The following is a 22,375-nucleotide window of genomic DNA, read 5'->3' on the forward strand; positions in this document are numbered from 1 at the left end:
TTATAAGATCACGGTATTCTCAAGCTCTAACTAAAAAGTATTAATTGCGCACATATTACATAGCAACCTGTAAGGGCACAGCAATACTGAAGATACTTAATTGAATAATATGGGCAGGTAGGGTAAGACCACCAGTGAATGAACACTTAAGCAATTATCCAAGTTTGAAAAATCATTGCTCAGCATTTATTAATAATTGGAATAATTAACTGCAATTTAATCAATCCTCATTTAATAAATAAGAAAGTAATTTCTGCGATTTTTAATTACTTTCATAGTTTTTGAGTTATACCAGAATTTACCAAAAACTACCCAAAAACCTAATGAATGAACATAAAAACTAGTGAATGAACACCGAAAAACCCAGTGAATGAACATTATTTAACTCTTTTAATTAGCATAATAAAATAATTTTTATCACAAACACCGATTCCGGCTCTATTCTAATAGGTATAGTGATAGCGTTTATATCTTTTTATCCCTCCATATTGACTTCAAATCGATTAGAATGTAATAAAATGATGGTTATTCATCAATAACATAGAAACCCGTTACATATTAAAAGGAAAAAATAAAATCAACCATTAAAACAAGAACCAACGTGCATATTTTGATGAAAAGGGGTCATGCTCACCAAATAATGCTTAAAATAATAAACTTGTCACTGCATTGTTCGTGGTTACAGTGTTCATACATAGAATTAGTAGAAATCCAATAAATGAACAAGCCAAATTTTGTATTGTTCATACATAGGCATGACAAATCTAGTAAATGGACTATAGAAATTTGGTTTGTTCCAATACTGGCTAAATTAATCAGAATCGTTTTCTATGCAGAATCACAAAAAACAAGCTCAATACGATTGCGTTTACATATACATTTGGGAAAAAAATTAAATCTACGCGACACCAGTAAATGAACACACTGTTCATTTACTGGTTTCAGAACATTTGATGAGCCAGTGATGGAACTATAAAAAATAAAGACTTAATCGCATAATATGCCGACAAAGTGTACATAAATAGAAGGTTCAACTCTTAATCTAACCAAATAACTAAACTTTGTACTGGTAAAGATTAAATAAGCACTTCATATGTTGCTCCAAACGTACACTGTTCTTATCTGGGATCTAATATTTCCATACAAAACTTCAAATCCAGAAACACGTAAACTTCAAACGCCAGTCACATCCTAACTGGTCGAAAATAAATTTATTACGGGTTGTCATTGCATAGGAAATAGAATTGTTGATAAGAAAAAAAATAAGACAAGTGGAAGAAATTGCTACATTTCTTATTTTAGACAAAAAACGTGATTTTGTTCATTCACTGGGGGGTGTTCATTCACTGGAGGGTTTACCCTATATAGGTACCTTTGTTGTGGGACATATCATATTCCAATTTGTAGGTGTATTATCATTATCACTATAAAAAACATAAACTGTGGTCGGCCTACTTTGGTTGGATTTCTAGGCACTGTTAATGCTGCCGCTGCACTGAATGCTGTGTGGTGCTATTTGCTATGAAAGAAGGGTGTACTCGGTTAATTGGTATTAATGCTAGCATACTTGAGTTCTGTGTTGAAGTCCACACTGAGCAGAGTTAATTTTTTACATTGTGATAGATAAATAAAACAAGTTCATGAGTTTTTAACTGAGATTTTTATTATAACATATCAACATATTTCATGTGTTAATTTAGGGAAATCAAACAACCCACTTAAATAAAACAATTTTATTACATTTGACAATCATTAAACTAGTTAATATTTTTTCTTTATTTCAGTACAACCAACTTCATTTGATGGCGGTGTGCAGGCCGGTTAGATGCCAGAAGAGTGTGGCCTCCGGATTGTGTAGCCAGCTCCGGACAAATAGCTGATGATGGAATACTCACAACCTGAAAAGAACACAGTTTCAATTAATATACTCATTGAATCAACCTATATCATCTTTTATTTTAAGCTTAAGTATAACATCCTAATGGATATGGCAATATGGAATAATTTCCATATTGTTCCATGTTGTGGTAACTATATGGAATAATGGATCTCCATCCAGGCAGAGATTCTGTTGTTGTTTGTCAATACCATAGCTATCTCACAGCAAAACTAAAGAATTACATACATGTCTGTTTTGTTCATACATACTTCTACCTAGCGTACCTACAGACACTGTTTCTTACCGGTAATTGTAGTTGGATAAAATGAAATTATACAATAATAACAAAGTTATGAATTGAAACGCTAATATACTTTTAAACAAATAATTAACCTACAATGGTGTGTTATGATTGATAAGTACCTTATGTAAAAATCATATTGATATCTTTGTTGATTTAAAATTATATAACCTACCAACAGCGACACTCCTGTGAATAATGAACATTTCTGCCTCATTATGAATTGTGCAGTTTGCCTTTTAATGCGGCTATTGGCTGAGATGTTTCACTGCAAACATTGTCATTGTCAAGTTGCATATATAAGCGCTTATCTTTAACTCTGCGCCCTAGGCGAACAAAAAAGGTTTTTAAGATAAATCACCACTTCACTGATAAATTGGTTCCATCGTGTGGTTGGTTAAGTATGTTATTCACTAATTCTAATTATAAACAGCTCCTAACTAGCTTAGTTAGCTCTGCTCTTCTAAAAAACACCGATAGTACGTCAAATTAAAAATGAAGAGGCCATAATTTTTTGGGTGTCGAGGTATGTTCATAAAAATACTACAACATTTTACGTTAAGAAATGAATAACCAAATCTTGCTCACCTGATTTATCTTCACCGATCATTTGATATGAATAGTGTCAATATCGTTTGTGTTTCGCCACCAGAACAAAATGTGTTGGAATCCGTGGTATTACGGTGGCGATGGCGCGCAGGCAGAATTCTTGACTTGAGATGTGCAACTGCCCTCTTTCCCTCATTCCACAATATATTGAAACTATAAGCAATAACACATAGTTTTATCAATATTGCTTGCAAATCTTGCAATGAACTTTACTCGTAACATATCTGATTATCAGACTATGATATAGGTGGTTGCTTACCGAGTTTCGTAAAACTTCCGGCCGTGCAATATTATTTATTTGTTTTTGTGATGCAGAGGCTATTTTAATATATAATAACCCAGAAAACTGGTCAAAATTGTGCATCGTATTGTTCAGGATTTTATGATTTACCGCTAGTGCTGCTGTCAAACTTTTTTTTTTAATTAATGTTCAGCTATATTTTTGTCTATGATGTGCCAAGATGCCAACATAACGGGTCTAATCTGCTTATTAGTTAAGAAACCCCTAATAAACGTTTATAAATCATGGTTCTTATCAACGGCTTATTAAGCCTAAACAGTGGATTAGCTAATAAGCTGATCATTCCTCATTTAAGGATTTTTTATGAATACGGCTGTATAGTATTTAATTAGTTTAGTTAATTAAAGCATAGCCGCTATCATCATCGAACGGCGTATGCCTGGGTCACAACGGAAGAACAGGGCCATAACCGCGAAAATCGAAGTTCGCAAATTGCGGGGATTTTTCTCTGTCACTCTAATTAAGCCTTCACTGGAGTAAAAGCACCCACAAGATGGACGGACGACCTTGTTAAAGCCGCCGGAAGACGCTGGATGCAGGTGGCTTCCAACCGGTACGAATGGAGGTCCAAGGGGGAGGCCTATGTTCAGCAGTGGACGTCTTATGGCTGAGATGATGATGATGATGGAGTAAAAGAGAAAGATCCCCGCAATTTGCGAATTTCGGTTTTCGCGGTAGCCGCTCAGCGCTGGCTTTGCCAGCTACATGGCGAGTTGTGACCCTTTTATGACATTTTGCACTAAAAATTATACATTGTATATTTGTCAACATGTTTTTGTCATCTGTGTTTGTTTGTTTATCATAAATAAATGCCGTATTCGAACTTCAAGATATTCACAAGAGGCGACACGTACTAAATCCATTCTAGATACGTTATAGTTTAGATATCAACTAGTTCTCTTTTGCAGCGCAATTCGGGCAACCAATGTCACTTTTACGTTAGATAGAGTAAGATATCTATTAGATGTGAATTAGATCCCTAAGTCATATCCTGTGGAAATCGTTCAAGAGTATCTCCAGAATCGCGCAAATGTCAAATTTGACAGGTTAGATCTTAAACACATCGTTATCATATCTTGGTGATGTCTAATAGGTGTCTATTTCATAATCCGAATCGGCCCCATAGTGTTTTCTTTCTTTTTATCAAAATAAGTACATCCGTATAGCGCACATAAACCACTATAACTACACCAATAGTTGCAGGTTGCGGAAAATTAGCCCGCGATAATCTATAATCAATAGAGTGGCATATATAAGGAGTGATCAATCACCCGAGCCTTGGCCCGGATCCACAGGAAATGCCATATTAGGCCAAGAAATAAGAAGTTATAGAGGGAAATGCTAGGAACACAATTTTTGACTACGTAACTTTGTTTGGACTAGTTAGGAGGTGAACATATCAAAAGTCCCCGGCCGTAGCCCCGGTGCTGGGGGGTAGAGGGGGGAAAGAAGGTCTCATTTTTCGGTTTTTCACTTATATCTTGGAAACTTTGCGTCTTAGCGACATGACTACTAAGACAAACCAAAAGCTGATAAAATTTATTACAAGTTTTATTCAGTCAAGCTTTTCGATATCTTGAATAGTTTTTGAGATATCCGCTCTTGAAAGTTTATTTAGGGCTTTTAATTTTATCTTGATATCTACATTAGTGACGCTGCTAGACCGTGTTTGGTATCATTTTCGTATAAATCGGGGGTGCTGAATTCAGTTTTGGCATCACATTGACACCATTCCTAAGAAAAAACATATAAACATAAACAAATAACTTTTTTTTTAAATTCCTCTTCACGCTTAAACCGCTCAACCGATTTAATTAAAATTTGGTATACAGATATTTCGAGTCCCAAGACAGGACATAAGATACTTTTTATCTCAATAATCATCCTTTAAAGTTGTGAAATGGAGTATGGGGGGAATTCAACTTCGTCGACGAAACTGAATTCCTGAGGTTAATACTGCTCAAGGTAAGGTTTGAAGTCATGTTTGGTATCATTTTCATCTAAATCACAGATGTATTCCGTCCTAAATTTCATCTAAACCGGTTCAGCAGTTATTGACTCCCCATACAAACTTCCACCCCACTTTTCACACCCTCAAAAGATGCTTTTGGTTATTAAAACTATCCTATGTTCTGTGTCGAGACTGAAACTATTTCTATACCAAATTTCAACTAAATTGGTTCAGCAGTTTAAGCGTGAAGAGGGATTTAAAAAAATATATTTTTTAAAATTTTGATTTAACTTCGGAATAGTGTCAATGTGATACCATAAATGAATTCAGCACCCCCGATTTATACGAAAATGATACCAAACATGGCCTAACAGCTTCACTGATGTAGATATCGAGATAAAATTAAAATCCCTAAATAAACTTTCAAGAGCGGGTATCTCAAAAACTATTCATGATATCGAAAAACTTGACTGGATAAAACTTCTAACTAATTTTATCAGCTTTCGGTTTGTCTTAGTAGTCATGTCGCTAAGACGCAAAGTTTCCAAGATATCAATGAAAAACCGAAAAATTCGACCTTCTTACCCCCCTCTACCCCCCAGCAGCGGGGCTACAGCCGGGGACTTTTGATATGTTCATCTCCTAACTAGTCCAAACCAAGTTACAGAGTCAAAAATTGTGTTCCTAGCATTTCCCTCTACAACGTTTTTTGAGCATTCATTTCCTGACCTAATATGGCGAGGATACGTCTTATATTACCTACTTTACTGTGAATTTTGGTGTGAAAAGAAAAAACTGTCCAACAACGGGTCTATATATATATCTATTATTTCTTCTATAAAGTGTTATTCTATAGAACTTGCTATGTAAACAAACCGCCATACTGAAATCATCGTTCAGTGACAGTATCCTCTGACAGTATCAACTTTACTTCAAGTTCCGCCTCCAGGGGAGAGGGAGAGAAATTAGGGATGAATTAGCCGCTTACTAACACAGATAGGCGTGGCTCACTCCGCGGTTTCGTCGCTTTGCTACAGGTAGCTAAAAGTACAAGCGTTCCACACCAATTTTGGTGGCTAGTCATAAGCCGCGCCACTGTCGCCACCTAGCGGCCATATCTGTCCTGATCGTAACAGCCGCGTTTTGTTAGAGAGTGAGTCTTCTGTACCTAGTACTATTATTCTGTGACACAGACTGAATTACACGCGGGCGGAGCCAAGGGCACAGCTAGTTAAAAATAAAATAGTAGATTTTGTGACGCTGCTTAAAGACATTGACAACATTATAACATTTTCAACTGATGTACATTCTATCCCATTTCCACCAAGCGGCAGAGAAATTATGTCAAGCGGTAAGTAAACAAGAAAGACTATACCGTCATCCACTCGTTGACTGATGATAAGCCTTAATGCGAAGGCAATAAGGTCTACCAATGTTAAGTGTTGCTGTTACAGAGAATGTTCGAAGTATAGCGGAGAGCAAACTTCTGATAGATGGGCTGACCCCATAGGTCAGGTTACACACATATACCTACAGTTTTACTACTATACCATACGTAATATCAACTATGAACTATAATATGGTAGAATATCGTATCGTATCGTAATATAACTACTTACTATAGTTGGGCACTGGAACTTAGGACCGTATTTGCACCCAATCTTCTCTCGACGTCGATGGAATCGAAACTTGCAAGGGAGCGAGCACACGCACGCAGGTGCCATTGTAGGTTAAACCGCCCGCAAAACGCGCCTGTGTGACGGAACCTTAAATCTTTTAGTTAACCTGCTCACCCGCGCCGTGCAAACGCGCCAGCTAGCGGGCCGTAATCGAAGCTCCAGTATTTGGATTTTAATAATTAGATCTGGATTATAAATTGAAATAAATGTCATATACTAAGAAAAAGTGACCAAGACCTTCAGTGCCCTGGAATCGAACCAGCGTCCTCTGCTATCGCGGCAGGTGCCTGTGCGATTCGGCCACCGGGCCACAGCGGCATAGGTTGAATTTTTCCAAGTATATGCACTTCTTACTGAAGGCTTATGGCGCATCTACATAAAACGTCTGATTTCGTTCAGTTCAGCAAATCATACTCGTATGTATTAATAAGAAAACCTCCGATTTTCATTCACTGAACGTCGTACGAGCTACAATCGGTCCCAATTCCATTCTTAAGCCTCATTTGACAAATTAGCCAGAAACTTACCAAGAGTTAACGCCGATAGATAGAAATAAAGGCAGCCGGCGATCAGGTCGTTAAAGCGCCAGCCTGGTGATACTTACTCACCTCCAAAATGACGTAAAACTCTAGAAAACCAAGCATTTATGGGCCCTTACGCACGGCATAGGTTAATAAACCAGCGCATGGCAAAAACGTCGTAAGTGCCTTGGAAAGCACATAGCTATACGCCTTTAGTAATTGAATAACTCAGCCCGTGACGCATTATCCGAGTTGCCACGTTAGACGCGAACTACCGTAATGCCTCGCGGCTCCAATGTAATCTTGCAGAGTTTTGGCACAGGTTCTCCAACCCCTTCAAGCTAAAATCAACTTTACACGATCTACATAAGGTACATAGAGTGTTGTGTGTGTGAGTTAAGTGGGCCGTAAGTTAGGTAGACGTGAGTTACCACCGGACGTAATGACTGGTACGTGCCGCGTGGGTCGTAGGTGATTTCGATCACTTCAGCAAACAGTTTGGAACCCGTTGTTTGGGACCCAATATCGTCCCATGTCTAGTACGCCATATATCTAACAAAGGGAAGGAATGTTGTAAGAAACTATGGGCCCGATTCGGATTTTGAAATAGACATCTATTAGACATCTTTTAGACATCACCAAGATACGATAACGATATGTTTAAGATCTAACCTATCAAATTTGACATTTGCGCGATTCTGGAGATACTGTTGAACCCACAGGATATGACTTAGAGATCGAATTGACATCTAATAGATATCTCACTCTCTCTAACGTAAAAGTGACAGTAGTTGCCCGAATTGGGTTGCAAAAGAGAACTAGTTGATATCTAAATTATAACGTATCTAGAATGGATCTAGAACGTGTCGTCTCTTGTGAATATCTTGAACTTCGAATACGGCAGTCAGTCTCGGTAAGGTAAGCGTACTGGTGCTCGATGCAGTCCCATCAGTACGTCATGTCATCTTGAACCTTAAGTCATTGTCAATAGAGGTGACAGCAAGGTGTCATCTATTGGGCATGAGCATGTCGAGCACTAGTACGTTTACCTTACAAAAAGTACTGAAGAATAATTACACACTAACCCCCTTATTCATAAAACTTTACGGGCCTGATTTAGTTAAATTATGTTTTATCCCTTTCTTACTTATACATAAGTCAAAATGACAGATAAAGACAAACGATTATTAGCTAATTGAGGTTTGTAGCGCGTTTATGAATAAGGGGGTATATCTATACTTCAACTGCTATAGACGTTATCAATAAACGAAAGAGTCACTTAGGCTTGGATCCAAACAAAGTCTTTTGCATTTGCGCCACGTCATAGCCACTATTAGGGGTTACTGCGGAACCGGTCGAAACTCGAGTATATGCAATCTTTGATAGCCTGTACTTACCCAATTTACCCATACTTCTAATAGGGGCAAGCAGTAGGTAAATACGTGCTTGTACGTGCTTGTGTTGTACGTGTTGTCCTGGCAGGGTCGCCATGTGAGGTGGGACGTAAATACAAACAACTGCTTGCTATGATATTGGTATAATGCGCCTCAAATGACAAGTACATGTGTAGCCTTATATACTCTAACACTGTATATGTGTGGGTAAGGTGTAGCACACACTACAACTTCTATACAAATCCCTTACGTCCCTTACGAGATTAAATCACATTTTTCTCTTGTGACAAACACTTTCCTACTATAACCAAAGCAACTAAAACGGCCTGGGGGCCTGCTGCGCACCACGTTCAACGTGATGCCTCTCTATCGCACTTGTATATTCGTACGTAAGTGTGACAGGGACGCAACACGTCGACCATAGTTCCCGGTAGGCCCTCTGAAGTGACAACGAAGTGGCAGAACTCGTAAAACAATCGTAAAAGACTCGCTCTTTTTTTTTTTTTTTATTATGAATGGGCTTACTCATGGCCACAGACTAGCCGAGGCGTAGACGTGGCCTACGATGGAGCGAGCTCGCCCAGAAGGTGCCTGTTCACTCTTGATTTGAAGGTTGCCGGGTTATAAGAACACGGAAATATAGACGACGGCAAGGAATTCCATTCCTTGGCAGTGCGCATAAGGAAAGTAGAAGCAAAGCGCTTCGTGCGAATTGGTGGAATATCTACCAAGTAAGGATGGAAACCGGCCCTGCGTCTAAAAGTCCGATGGTAGAATGGGGACGGTGGAATAAGCTCGTGTAGCTCTTGGGCACACTCCCCGAAGTGCAACCTGTAGAATACCGACAGGCTGGCGACTTTCCGCCGATGGGCCAAAGACTGAAGCTTAGCCGTTAGCTTCTTGTCGCCAATCATCCTCCTGGCTCTGCGCTCCACTGAGTCCAAAGCGGCGAGTTGGTATTTAGCTGAGCCATCCCACAGGTGGCTGCAATACTCCATACACGACCGGACTTGAGCTTTGTAAAGTGTTAGAAGCTGTCCAGGTGTGAAATATCGCTTCACCTTATTTAGGACGCCCAGCTTTCTGGCCGCAGTTTGTGCTTTAGACTCAATGAAGCTGCCGAAGCTGAGGACTGAACTCAGCTCGGCTGCCCTAAGCAGAAAACAAGTAACTCAGTTTTGACAAATTTTTGAGGAGAGCAAAAAAACGTAATTTGTCTGTTTTGTTAGGTATTTGGTCTAAAATATAACATTTTTTTATACCATTTTGTTAAGGGCGATAAAATTAAGCTTATACAGACTTTATTTTTTTATATTCTTGTATATAAAACTTTGTACAGGCATAAAATGTTTTCTGTGTAGTTTACTGCCCGAAAATCTCAGAACCATTCTACACAAATTCAAGTATCTCGTGTTTAGCTTTGAAATAGCAAGCACTTTAGCTTCTTAAATACTAAACATATTTGGCTCTCCGCTCAATAACTTTTCAAATTTTCATGCAATTATGAAGAAAATGGTATCAAATGAAAGCTAATGACATAAGCTACCGATAACTCATTGTTGTTTCTTTCTGATTTGTCGACTTCAAAATTTCTGTTACATAATAAAACGCTTGAAATAATTATATATTTTTTATATATATTTAAAACTCATTTTATATATATACTTTTATATACTTTTTTTTATTAGTAATTGATGTTGCCATCCTCAGACCTTTTGACACATGGTTATTGGTAGTTATTTCAACGATTTTATTTATTGTCAGCGATTATTTTGTGATACAATATCCCATTCCTTCAACAAACCCTCTGTCTTCGTGGATGGGTGGTTTCAAACTTCTAAATTAACGTAAAAAAAGATACGGTCGTTTATGTCAAAATACGTAAGTATTCGACAGTCTCAAGGGAATCAAAATTTAAAACTGGTAGGTAGTAGGTAGCTAAGGAAGTCCCGCTGACCTAGAACTATGAAATGTAGCAAGTAATATTGTCTTGTCTGACACTATTAAGTAGAGGGAATAATTTGAAAACTATAAAGTACCTACAAAAAAAGAAATAATTTAAATTTGTAAGGTGGGCGAGTTCGACTTGCACTTGCATTTTTTATAGTCCTATTTGACAGATGTCTTTGATAGGAATGAGGCTGGTGCATGGTATGGATAGAGCTGGTGAGTCCATAAATATCTATATTTGGGGACAATATTTCACCCGTTGACCTAGCCCCAAAATTAAGCAAAGTTTGTACTATGTGTACTAGGCGACGATGCCGACGATATACATACTTGCATAGATAAATACTTAGGTACATAATTACTTTATTTACTACATATTTAACTTTACTTATGTAACAAAGTAAAAATCTAATTAAATCCCTTAAGTCAGTTTTCCCTATTTCTTATAAAGCAATATCGATTCTTGGCTATGTTACCTATTAATATGGTAAGTAATTGGTGGTTCTCTTTAGTGGCTTGGGTTAAACCAAAAACTGCAGAGATTTTGACAGCACACGCAGTCCAGGTGTTATTTTAAACGTAAAACTTCTATGAAATTATGATATAAATAACACTGGCACTGAGTGTGCTCTCAACATCTCTGCAGACTTTTCTTGGTCTAACTCTACTAATAGACTCCTCGAGATTGATCTTAGATGATTCACTTTACCATATAATATATTTCTTTATAAAAATTCAATTTCTGGATTATATATTTCCCTTTTGGTCAATTGAATCCAGTCAGTTATTGTTTGTTTCTATTTTTTTCCAAAACCTTTGGCATGGATACGGCATGATTATGATTTCCTCTTTCTTTGGCGTAGGCGTCTATCTCATGCATTCTAGTATTTTGTTTTCATTACTGTAGACAATACAGATAATTTTAACACAGACTCTTCAAGTGTTAGCCTTTGACACGAATATTGCTAAGCAAATTTGTTCTCTATGTACTCGTAAGTATATGTTTAAACAAGGTACCTTCTGTATAACTATGTAACTAATTTCTTTACCTAAATTGTTGATTGTGTTGGGAGATACTTGTTTTACCATTGTAATAAACTGATTCGCAGTTACGAACATCTACGCTAAACTCAAGTATCTCGGTCATCTATATGAATTACAAGTATCTCTGTTTAGTTACTTGAATTTAGCGTAGAAATGGGACATATACTTGAATTCAGCGTAGAATACAGGGTCAAAAAAAGATACTTGGATTTTAAAAACATGAATATTTTAAAAACTACGCATTATTTTACAATTATTTTTTTGGTGAAAGATGCGCCTAAAATTGTAGATACCGAAAATCAAAAAAACCCGTTTTTGAAAATTTCCGAGATACTTGTTTTCTGCTTAGGGCAGCCGAGCTCCATGCCGAGGAGTTCCAGGCTGTCGGCAATAGGTACAGATGCACCCCGGAAAGAAGGAGTCAGGTCGAATGGACTCCGTTTTGCGGAAAATAGACACGTCTGCGTTTTGGAGGCATTGAACGTGACCATATTGTCATCACCCCACTGGGAAACGAGACTAAGGGTCAAGTTCATTCGCTCAACCATGGCCTCTCTCTGTGAACGTATATCCTCCCTGCTGTCCCCTGCACTAGCCAAATATCTCTCAACAACCGTACTGTCATCTGCATAACCTACAATGCTGGGTTGCAGCATGTCGTTAATGTGGAGCAGGAAAAGGGTTGCGGAGAGAACAGACCCCTGAGGAACACCGGCGTCAATGGCCATGAGGTCTGAAGAGCAGCCATCAATAACTACTCTGATCGACCGTTCACTCAAGAAATCAGATAGCCAGCTACAAAAGTCAGCAGGGATGCCGTATGCAGGAAGCTTGCTAAGGAGACTTGCGTGCCAAACCCTGTCAAAGGCCTTCGAGATGTCCAGTGAAACAGCAAGCGCTTCACCGTTCCTCTCGATGGCCTCGCCGCAGCAGTGCGTGACATACGCTAAAAGATCCCCAGTAGACCGACCTCGGCGAAAGCCATATTGACGGTCACTGAGCAGATCATTTGCTTCGAGGTATGCCAGCAGCTTGCCGTTAAGTACCCTTTCCATGACTTTACAGAGCATGGAGGTAATGGCGATTGGTCGGTAATTGCAGGGATCAGCACGACTACCCTTCTTGGGTACTGGCTGCACGTTTGCAAGCTTCCAGGATTTCGGCACCGTTCTTGTTTGGAGAGAGAGGCGGTACAGGCGTGTCAGTACAGAAGACAACTCAGGCGCACACTGCTTTAGTACACGTGCAGGTATACCGTCTGGTCCACTGGCCTTATTCACGTCAAGATTCTGCAGAGCTCGGCTCAACTTTTATGTGCATCTTAAAACTTTGGTGATAATTTTAAGTTTACAACGGATTTTGTCCTCGTAACACTAAGTAATTGTATACAAAATTAGCCTTAGTCTAAAGTGTTACGGTGATGCTGTGGTACTGCTCGGTGTATATGTCAGCGACCGATCGTAAGATCAGGCATATCGCGAAATTCCTAGGCATATCGTGAAACCTGAAAATCTTTGACTCGTTCCCTGAGTCGACGGAGCTTGGGCAGTTTGCCCTTCGGGCATCTGAAGCAACCTAACGAACCTATCTTACCTATATATTGGTTTAATGTGACTATCGTCAAAACATTACACAGGAACATTACGATCTGCCTGATCTTACGATCGGCCGCCGACATATATAGTCTTTGTCTACCTATTTGAGCATTTTCATTTAACTTGTACAAGTTAAGCGCGACTTAAGTCTTGTTTCAGTAACGTCTAACCGTTACATTCCTGACAAAATGTATGGGTTTTGACATTGACCGTCAGCTTTGTAACGATTGCTAACCGGCCGTTAAAGGTGTTCAATTAAGTGAAAATGCCCATTTCCTTGATAAAATGAGTGACGGGATGAACGTTCTAACGGCGGCAGTAATGCGGCTACAATATCTACTTACGTACACAGCAAATTTAATACTGTAAATAACCAAAGGTCGTAAAGGGTTGAAAAAACTATGTTTGAAGAGAATTAAATTCTCCAACTCGCGACCCTCGGCCGTCAAGTTTGCGACGTGACCGTCATACCGCCGGATTTATGATTTTTATAAAAACTAGCCGGTGCAATCGAATGTAACAAGGTTTTTGTTGTTATTCTCCCCCTTTTATGTTACTTTTATGTTTTTATCATCAATATATAATGGCAAATTCTCTCCTTCATTTAATTGATGTTTTATTTTTTAATTTTTGTTGTACTTGTAGTTAAATGGACATTGTATTTCACGAATTTATTTTAGTGTTATGATTCAAATAATTTATTTCAGAATAATATTTATGCTTCTACTCTATGTATTCAAACACAATTGACATTGTTTATGAATAAATATCTTGTATCCTTGTGTGCATATACTTCCATAAGTTATGATTTGGTTGCACAAGTTAATAAAAAAAGGAATACGTCTTTATGCGGGTTCAAATAAAAATGAGACTTTTTATTTATGTATGGACACAGGTGAATATAAAAATGTATTTCAAAAATCCACCAAATATTAACTACAGCATCTGTCCAGTTGGTGAGAAATACGTCCAGAATTAATTTTATTTCATTTTAAATTCCGAATTCAAACTAGTTTTTACCGACTTCATACGATTATAATGTGTGCTTCCCGAACTTCATGACTCCATTTTAAAATATTACACTAATAAAATAATACCAAATAATACAAAGGTAAATCTACAATCATTTATGTACACTTGTACACCCCAACCACGGAATTATCAATGAGTGTCAATCTAGAATCATCATTTTCAATGTAGACTTCCCAAATATGTCATTCTCGTGACAAATCAAATAGCCGAAGCGATTAATAACCATCAAACCGAAACTTAATGATGATTCACGAAATGTTATTAATAATTAATTACCTATTATATGGAACCGTTGTTTTACATGACATATGAAGTTGTTTGTTTATTACATAATATAGGTAATAGGTACATGTCAACGTAAAAAATTAGTGAAAATGCGATCTCCCGAGGTAAAACTAGTTTTCAAACTTCAAATATTTTATTGCCACAAAAAAGACTTACTAACTAATACATAAGTATACTTAATAATTGATTTCCGTAAGACTTCGGTGAAAACTAGTTTTAACGGGATATTTCAGTCAAGATTAGTTCTCGCAAAGTACCTTGGCGAAAACTAGTTTCCATTATTTGTTCAAAAATGTATTTCAGTTAACTAGTTTTTACTAGTAGATGCATATAAACAAAAATAAAATCGAAATTTACGGGAACAAATTTAGTCCCCCCGTAGTAATCAAATTTAGTACCCCCTCTTCGCTTTGCATGTACTTTAAAACACGGGATCCACTCCCAAACCCAATTAATATTGAATAATACCCAATCATTCCATTATACTAAACGAATAAGGATCTGCTATGGGATCCGACGATCCCACAGTCTATCGTTCGTGCGTGATATAATTACTGGGTGTGTGGTTCGTGAGGGGGTAAAAGGGGAGGGGGTAGAATAGGGTTGCCATAAATATGGATGTCGATCGGGACGATTGAGTATTTTGACCTGTGTCGGACAAAAAACAAGGGTGTTTCTTTGGTTTTCGAACCGCGACAACGCAATAGACATAGGAAAGGTAGGTACCTGTCAAAATTACATTGATAACGTTCATCCTTAAAACAGCTGCGGATGTATGACGAGAAAGTTTATATTTATTTTTGCGAAAATGCTTTCTTGTTTTGAACTGATTCGAAATGAATCTATCGCGGTGCGTGGCTTAAACCCTAAAAAAAAGAGGTTGTGGATAAAAACAACAGAAAAAACTACTGTTTTTATTCTCTCGAATGTTTTTGCCTAAGAAAAGCCTTCAGACTGTATAGATACCTATACTACTAGTAGTCTCCGTACAAAGTTAAGGACCATCCATCTTCTGCCTCCCTGTCTCATCGTACATCATATTTTATGGAATCTGGGGGCGCCATCTACAATTAGCTTCCACAGGAGTTCGCCATTCAGTATTTTAACCGCCTCAAAAAATCATGTCTCTATTACATATTTTCAACCCGAAACAATGTAGAATTAAGCCACGAAAAGTCTGCCGCGATTTTGATAGCCCTCGCAGTGCCAGTGTTATTTATACGTCATAATTTCATAGAAGTTTGACGTTTAAAATAATACTTACACTGCCTGGACTATCTAATCCGCTGCATACTTTTTTTGGTCTGACTCTATGAACATTGTTTCGGTATGGTCAGTACACCATGCTTTGATGCTTCAAACTGGGTCATGTCCTGATATACCAGGACATATGGTGACCCTAGTTTAGAATCGTTTTTCGATTGTTTCGTTGAGGATCATTCAATGGGGGGTTTTATCGACAGCTGACGAAATAAAAGAGCGCTTAGTACGTGGTAGTTTTTTGGCGTTTCCAGAGTAGGTAATCAATACTCTTGGAACGCGAGCCCAACTTTACCTGTTTTTGTAAATCTTCTTTAGCGGGTTTTGAATGAGTCACACTTTCACAGAAAGACCGAGCAAATTTTGTTTACACAATCAGCTAGTGAATTTAGTTTTGTTTCTTTTTAAAAATAAAGGAACATCTCCTTTAGGTAAAATGATCCAACTTAAGGATTTAAGGTAATTTCCCTCCAGGGCCCGACTTATTTTTGCACACTGTATAAATATGTATGTATGTTTGTATGTGTACCAACGTGTATACCGTTAACTGGAGAAGTATCTACCTTACAGAAAAAAAGACCGCAAAAGTTCCATAAGCTGCGGTGTGCGCTTACTTCAGAGGTTCTTATACAAAAGTCAAATAAATACGACACACTTGTCATTGAACTAAAATCTTTTGCGATCTCAGTTCTCCAAGTCTACCTCAGTTCTATAAAATCTTATAAGCCTTCAACTATTATGGAGTTAAGTTATTTCGGTTCCAAAGGACCAAGCCCTTAGGACCAACTTTCCCACAAATAAAACTTTTGCCCCTGCTTCGAATATGAAACGAGTTCGGATATCGCTTCCATTACGATTCTTAGGGCTTACCGCGAAACACGAAAATCGAAATTTCGTTATCTGCCTCTCTATCACTCGAATATGTAAGAGTGATAGAGAGAATGATAATGAAATGTCGATTTTCGTGTTTCGCGATAGATCCTCGAGGGTTTTTGAGTTATAGTTGCCAATTGTAGACTTTATTGGAAGGAGACGCATTACAGAATTACAGTGAGACGCCTCATTCTGTTCTCGTATGTTTCTTTTCTCTTAATGAATGTATTAATTATACAGGATATTGACTCTTGGAGACCCTATACATCTCTAAGGATAACTTGATAAACTATATAATCTTATAGTTCTGACACCTAGAGACATTTACACCTCTAAATATTATAGATTTTTTTGTGTGTTTTTTTTATCTGTATTTTGTATGTAATTCGACATTAAGAGACCATATATAGTAACAGCACCAGTCATGGGACATTTAAGAGGGAATTTGGAGTATTTGTGATATTTCCCTAATACATGTGAATGGTCTACCGCTTAGCGTATTGAAAGATGAAAGTCCTACCCGTCTTTCATGTTTCAGGCGTGTTGTATCAAAGATACTGCAATGAGTTTCCACATACTTAACAAATTAAAACTATGCTATTTTTCTCCAGTCATGGACACCAAAGCTCCAGTAATGGGCCCCCCAGTAATGGACACTACTCTATCAGTATAAAATATTGAAATAGGTCATCAGATCTGGTCCATGTTATCATAATATTGCATTATCATCCGATTTGCATATTTAATTACGAATACAAAATTTCAACTCAATCGGAAAACGGGAAAGTGGCTCAAACTCGGCTACCAAGATTTGACCCACACTAAAAAACGATATTAATTTATCCGAAGTCCGAGCATACCTCCTGGTTGACATATTTCGTAACTACATTTTACTTCTGTATTGTTTAAACATGAAATGATGGCATGGCAAGCATCATTATGTAAATTTCCCATTATAGGAGGTATGCAGTTTTACAGCTCCTATAATGGGATTGGGCCAAATACCACTATTTTTTTACATCTGTGGACTCACAACATAGTATGTTGTATACCTTATCTCATGGTAAATGCAATTAACAAAACACATTTTAGTTTTCATCAAGTATTAATTAATTAAAATTTAATAAATTAACTCACCTCTCTTAGCGAAGTTGTTAAGAATTCGTAGTGGTATTTTTTTTTCAGTGACACGACAACTTTTGGGTTGACGCCAATTTCTTAAAAAACAACCAAATTTAATAAAAATTCAAACTGAAACAGCTCTAGGACTCTTATTTATGATAATATACAGGCAGTGTTTATAAACTACTTTTAGACACTTATTTTACAGGATTTGTGGTTTTTTGTCCCATTACTGGTTCCACGCCCATCATAGGGTACACTACTATACATCTCTTAGTAATTGTAATACGTTAGATTGAATTGTTAGTTTTATTTTATAAAATTGTTGATGTTATTATTTTTGCTTTTATGTAAATTCAATGTTGACGTGTAAAAGTGCCCTTGTGGCTTATTTGCTGAATAAATGTTGATATTTGATATTTGGAGATAGAGTTCAATGACCAGTAAAATATGATGCGAGTACAGCAACGTGACGGGAAATTGAGAATGAGAGGTTGTGTAATTTGCACTAACTAATGTGCATTTTCATGCATAACCAACCGCGTAAGCCCCATAGTAACCCAATCTAAATTTTGAGCATTGCAAGGGTTTCAAAGAGGTTTAAACAAACTGATACAGATGGAAACATAATATTTTTCACCATAACATGAATAAAGAATAATAATAAAGATTTAGCCTATATACGTCCCACTGCTCAGCACAGGCCTCCTCTCAAGCACGAGAGGGTTTGGGCTATAGTCCCCACGCTAGCCCAATGCGGATTGGGGACTTCACGTACACCTTTGAATTTCTTCGCAGATGTATGCAGGTTTCCTCACGATGTTTTCCTTCACCGAAAAACTAGTGGTAAATTTCAAATGATATTTCGTACATAAGTTCCGAAAAACTCATTGGTACGAGCCAGGATTTGAACCCGCGACCTCCGGATTGAAAGTCGGGCGTCATATCCACTCGGCCACCACCGCTTACCACCATAACAACGCCAGGAAAATTAAATACTAAGTATAATTACAAATCGAATTCAAATGAACAATATTAAATATTTATTATTCAAAATAATCACTTAAAAGTCAATTTCACATTAATAACTGAAATTAAACCAATGTTTATAATACCTAACTATAATTAAATGTAAGTTGGTTTAAATACATATAATTTTAAGCACTGATTAATCCACGACAATTAATCATACAAATTGCATACGATTAATTTTAATGACATGTGGCTACACCGCTTTGGCGGCCACATTGGATTGGATGCGGATTCGACGCTTCTGTGTAAGCGAGACATCACTATACTGGGTGTGGCCTGTAACACGAGCAAATAATTAAAACATAGATTGGACTCTTCAAACGGTGACACTTTTGTTCGACAACTTTAAAAAATTATGAAGTATTTAGACTCCCTATTTTTCATACAAAATAAATATTATCTTCAATGGACGCCATCGCCATGCCATATCATTATGATTGACGTTGCTTGTCACGCCTTAAACATAACAAAATTCGCAATAAATTGCGTCTTAGAATAAACTTAAAGTATATTAAAACACAAACCACAAGTTATTTTTAAAAGTCGCTGAACAAATGTTGGTCAGTATGAGGAGTACTTACAGCCTACAGTTTCATTTTTTGCTCATATTACATACAGGCCACACCCGATATATACGTGCATAGCGCTATTTTGCTCACACAGGTCAATTCAGACTTACAGTTGACATTAAAATTATGTCATTTTGTTCTAATATAATATAATTTTAAAAATAAAGGAATGTCTCCTTTTTTATGAGCCAACTTAAGGATCCCCCCAGGGCCCGACTTATTTTTCCACACTGCTTAAACGGAGAAGTATGAGCGAAATGCACTCGCGAATGATAACTAAATGACAATTTCATTCATTTATTTCATTCAGATATCATTTTAATGTCAAAGTAGGTAAGTTCAAAATAGCCACAGGGCGTTATGACAATCGCGTATATCTTTGGATATGGCATAAGCCACGCAGCTGCGGTAGTTTTAATGTCACCTTTTAGATTTATGGTGGTTATTTGTGATTTTGAGTGCAATTACATTATAAATGGAACAACATTTTTGGGTTAAAAAAGTGAACGCTAGTAGGTAATTTAGTTTCGCCGTAAGCGGCTTTTGTACTGGAGTTTTGGGGTTCAAACTCTGGCTCTTATCACTAAGTTTTTTATAACACTTGCACTGAGTGGGCTATCAAAAGCTCTGCAGACTTTCCTTGGTCTAACTCTACTTAAAATGTGCAGTTTGGTGACCTTTAAATAAATGTGACCTCCCCAATTTTAGCATGAAGGGCACCCCAAAAGCGTGGGCAGTGAGACATAGCCGATTGTTGATTAGACGCCTGAACGGGCCAATCAGGCCCTTTAATAGGTTTAGCAACTTCAATGTCGATAAAATACCTGAATTTTTAGCAACAAAAGTGGTAGGTTAATAGTAGATTGTTTAGAGCCAATCAACGTGCACACTAGCGTCACAGCTAAATAATCGTAACTATTTAAATTTAACGAAAGATATTGAAGAAAGGGGGCCGCTACGTACTGTATGGTGTATTTAAGTACCTTTTGAATACAACAAACTAGTTTTTTATGTTGATGGATTCGTCAATCTATGCGTCCAAAGTTAAAACGGCCGTTTTGTTTTGAGTTCCTAGATCGACCTCGCCTGCAGCAGAGGATCTCAAGCAAAGGGAGAGCCTTTGCTTGAGATCCTCTGCTGCAGGCGACGCCCCAGCTCCCCGAGAAAAGTTTTCACCTCCGCGCACCAACACCCAGATGTCTCCACAGCCAAGGGAACGAACAAGTAGTTCGTTAGCCCCGAGTACTTGTCCCTTTTTTTGTCCCTAACTAATTAATAATTCGAATCCTGTCTTCATACCACTGGGTCAGACAGCGCCATGCTAATTTTGCGCCTCGCGCGGGCATCCGACCGTAGCTAATAGCGAAGTGCCCGCATGAATGAACCAATCAGGTGCTCTTAATGACCGCTCGGCGGTAACTTCAGAACACGATCAGAACGCTACCGATACTATGATTAAAGTAAATATTGTCCTCTTTAAAAAACTGAGTACTAACATTTTACAACTCTGTACTGTATCATAGTCTAATAAAACATGATCTTCTCTTCACAGAGTGACACAAGCCTACGTCACAATAACATGGCCGCTATATATAGCGCTATCGCATATTATCATAGCGCTGTCGCATGATGACGTAGGCTTGTGACCACGAAAAGACGGGAACATAGTACCAGGCTACCAGGCGGAGTATATTATTATACCATGTACTGTATTCGCTTTTGCCCGCGACTTCGTCAGCATGGAATTATTAATTCAGGTAGGTAGCTATTATTTTATTCAATCTGTGTTTTGTTGATTCCCCATACAAACTTTAACCCCCTTAAAGGGTGATTTCTTGAATAAAAACTAACCTTTGTCCTTTCCCGGGACTCAAACTATCTCTATACCATTTCAACTAAACTACAACTATACTAACTGGTATAAGATGCTTGCATGTACTAAATACTTAATACCTAGACTTAAGATATATTGAATGCCCTTACAGGGTGTCATGTACCTACTAACCTCAAATTGTAACACCTAATGTAATTATGAACATGACTGCAATACAATAAAGAATAAAGAATAAATCTTGCACCACGCCGCCGGTGCCACACCGCGCGGGCGGGACAGTTCCTATTGACAAAGTTTGTTGTCCACTTGTTAAGTCCCCATACAAAATTCCACCCCTTTAAGGGATGACTTCTGGGATAAAAACTATCCTATGTCCTTCCTAGGGACTCAAACAATCTCTATACCAAATTTCATCTAAATCGGATCAGTGGTTTAAGCGTGAAGAGGTAACAGACAGACAAACAGACTTCCTTTTATAATATTAAAATATTTATAATATTATATATTATAATAACAAGTATGGAAGTATGGATTAGCATGGATTTTAGGGAAGTAATTCCATAAGAAAACTTCGACATAACCCTTTACAGGCATCGCTAAAACAGCGACAATATTGCGCACGTACGTAAAAACCGGTACAGCAAAGACCTACGTATTCAGCCCTTTGCCTGCCGCTTAATTCCTCCGAGTGCGGCCTAGTTCGTTCCACTTACCTTTCATTCCGGCCACGAAAATGCTGGAATTACGGGAACGCATTTAAAGTTGAATGGAGTGGTTTTGGAGCGTGTACTTTGACCGAAAGGGCGTAAAGTGTAGTATTTACAGGTTGCCTTACATCTGTATGTGAACACACAGACCTCCTGCCGTATTCGAACTTCGAGATTTTCACAAGAGTCGACACGTACTAGATCCATTCTAGATACGTTATAGTTTAGATATCAACTAGTTCTCTTTTGCAGCGCAATTCGGGCAACCAATGTCAATTTTACGTTAGATAGAGTAAGATATCTATTAGATGTGAATTGGATCTCTAAGTCATATCCTGTGAAAATCGTTCAAGAGTATCTCCAGAATCGAGCAAATGTCAAATTTGACAGGTGAGATCTTAAACATATCGTTATCGTATCTTGGTGATATCTAAAAA

At 37.8% G+C, this 22,375-nt stretch overlaps 1 long non-coding RNA gene across 1 annotated transcript; it reads right to left on the reverse strand.

Moving 5' to 3' along the window:
* Nucleotides 1-1,641: 1,641 nt before the first annotated feature.
* LOC134668488 (uncharacterized) lies at nucleotides 1,642-3,398 on the reverse strand. The gene is made up of 2 exons (XR_010098783.1): nucleotides 2,356-3,398; nucleotides 1,642-1,898 (listed from the first exon to the last, which is right to left on the reverse strand). It is a non-coding gene; the product is annotated as an uncharacterized LOC134668488 (long non-coding RNA).
* Between the last annotated feature and the right edge of the window lie 18,977 nt (nucleotides 3,399-22,375).

Source organism: Cydia fagiglandana, chromosome 11, assembly GCF_963556715.1.
Source record: "Cydia fagiglandana chromosome 11, ilCydFagi1.1, whole genome shotgun sequence".
Taxonomy (NCBI): domain Eukaryota; kingdom Metazoa; phylum Arthropoda; class Insecta; order Lepidoptera; family Tortricidae; genus Cydia; species Cydia fagiglandana.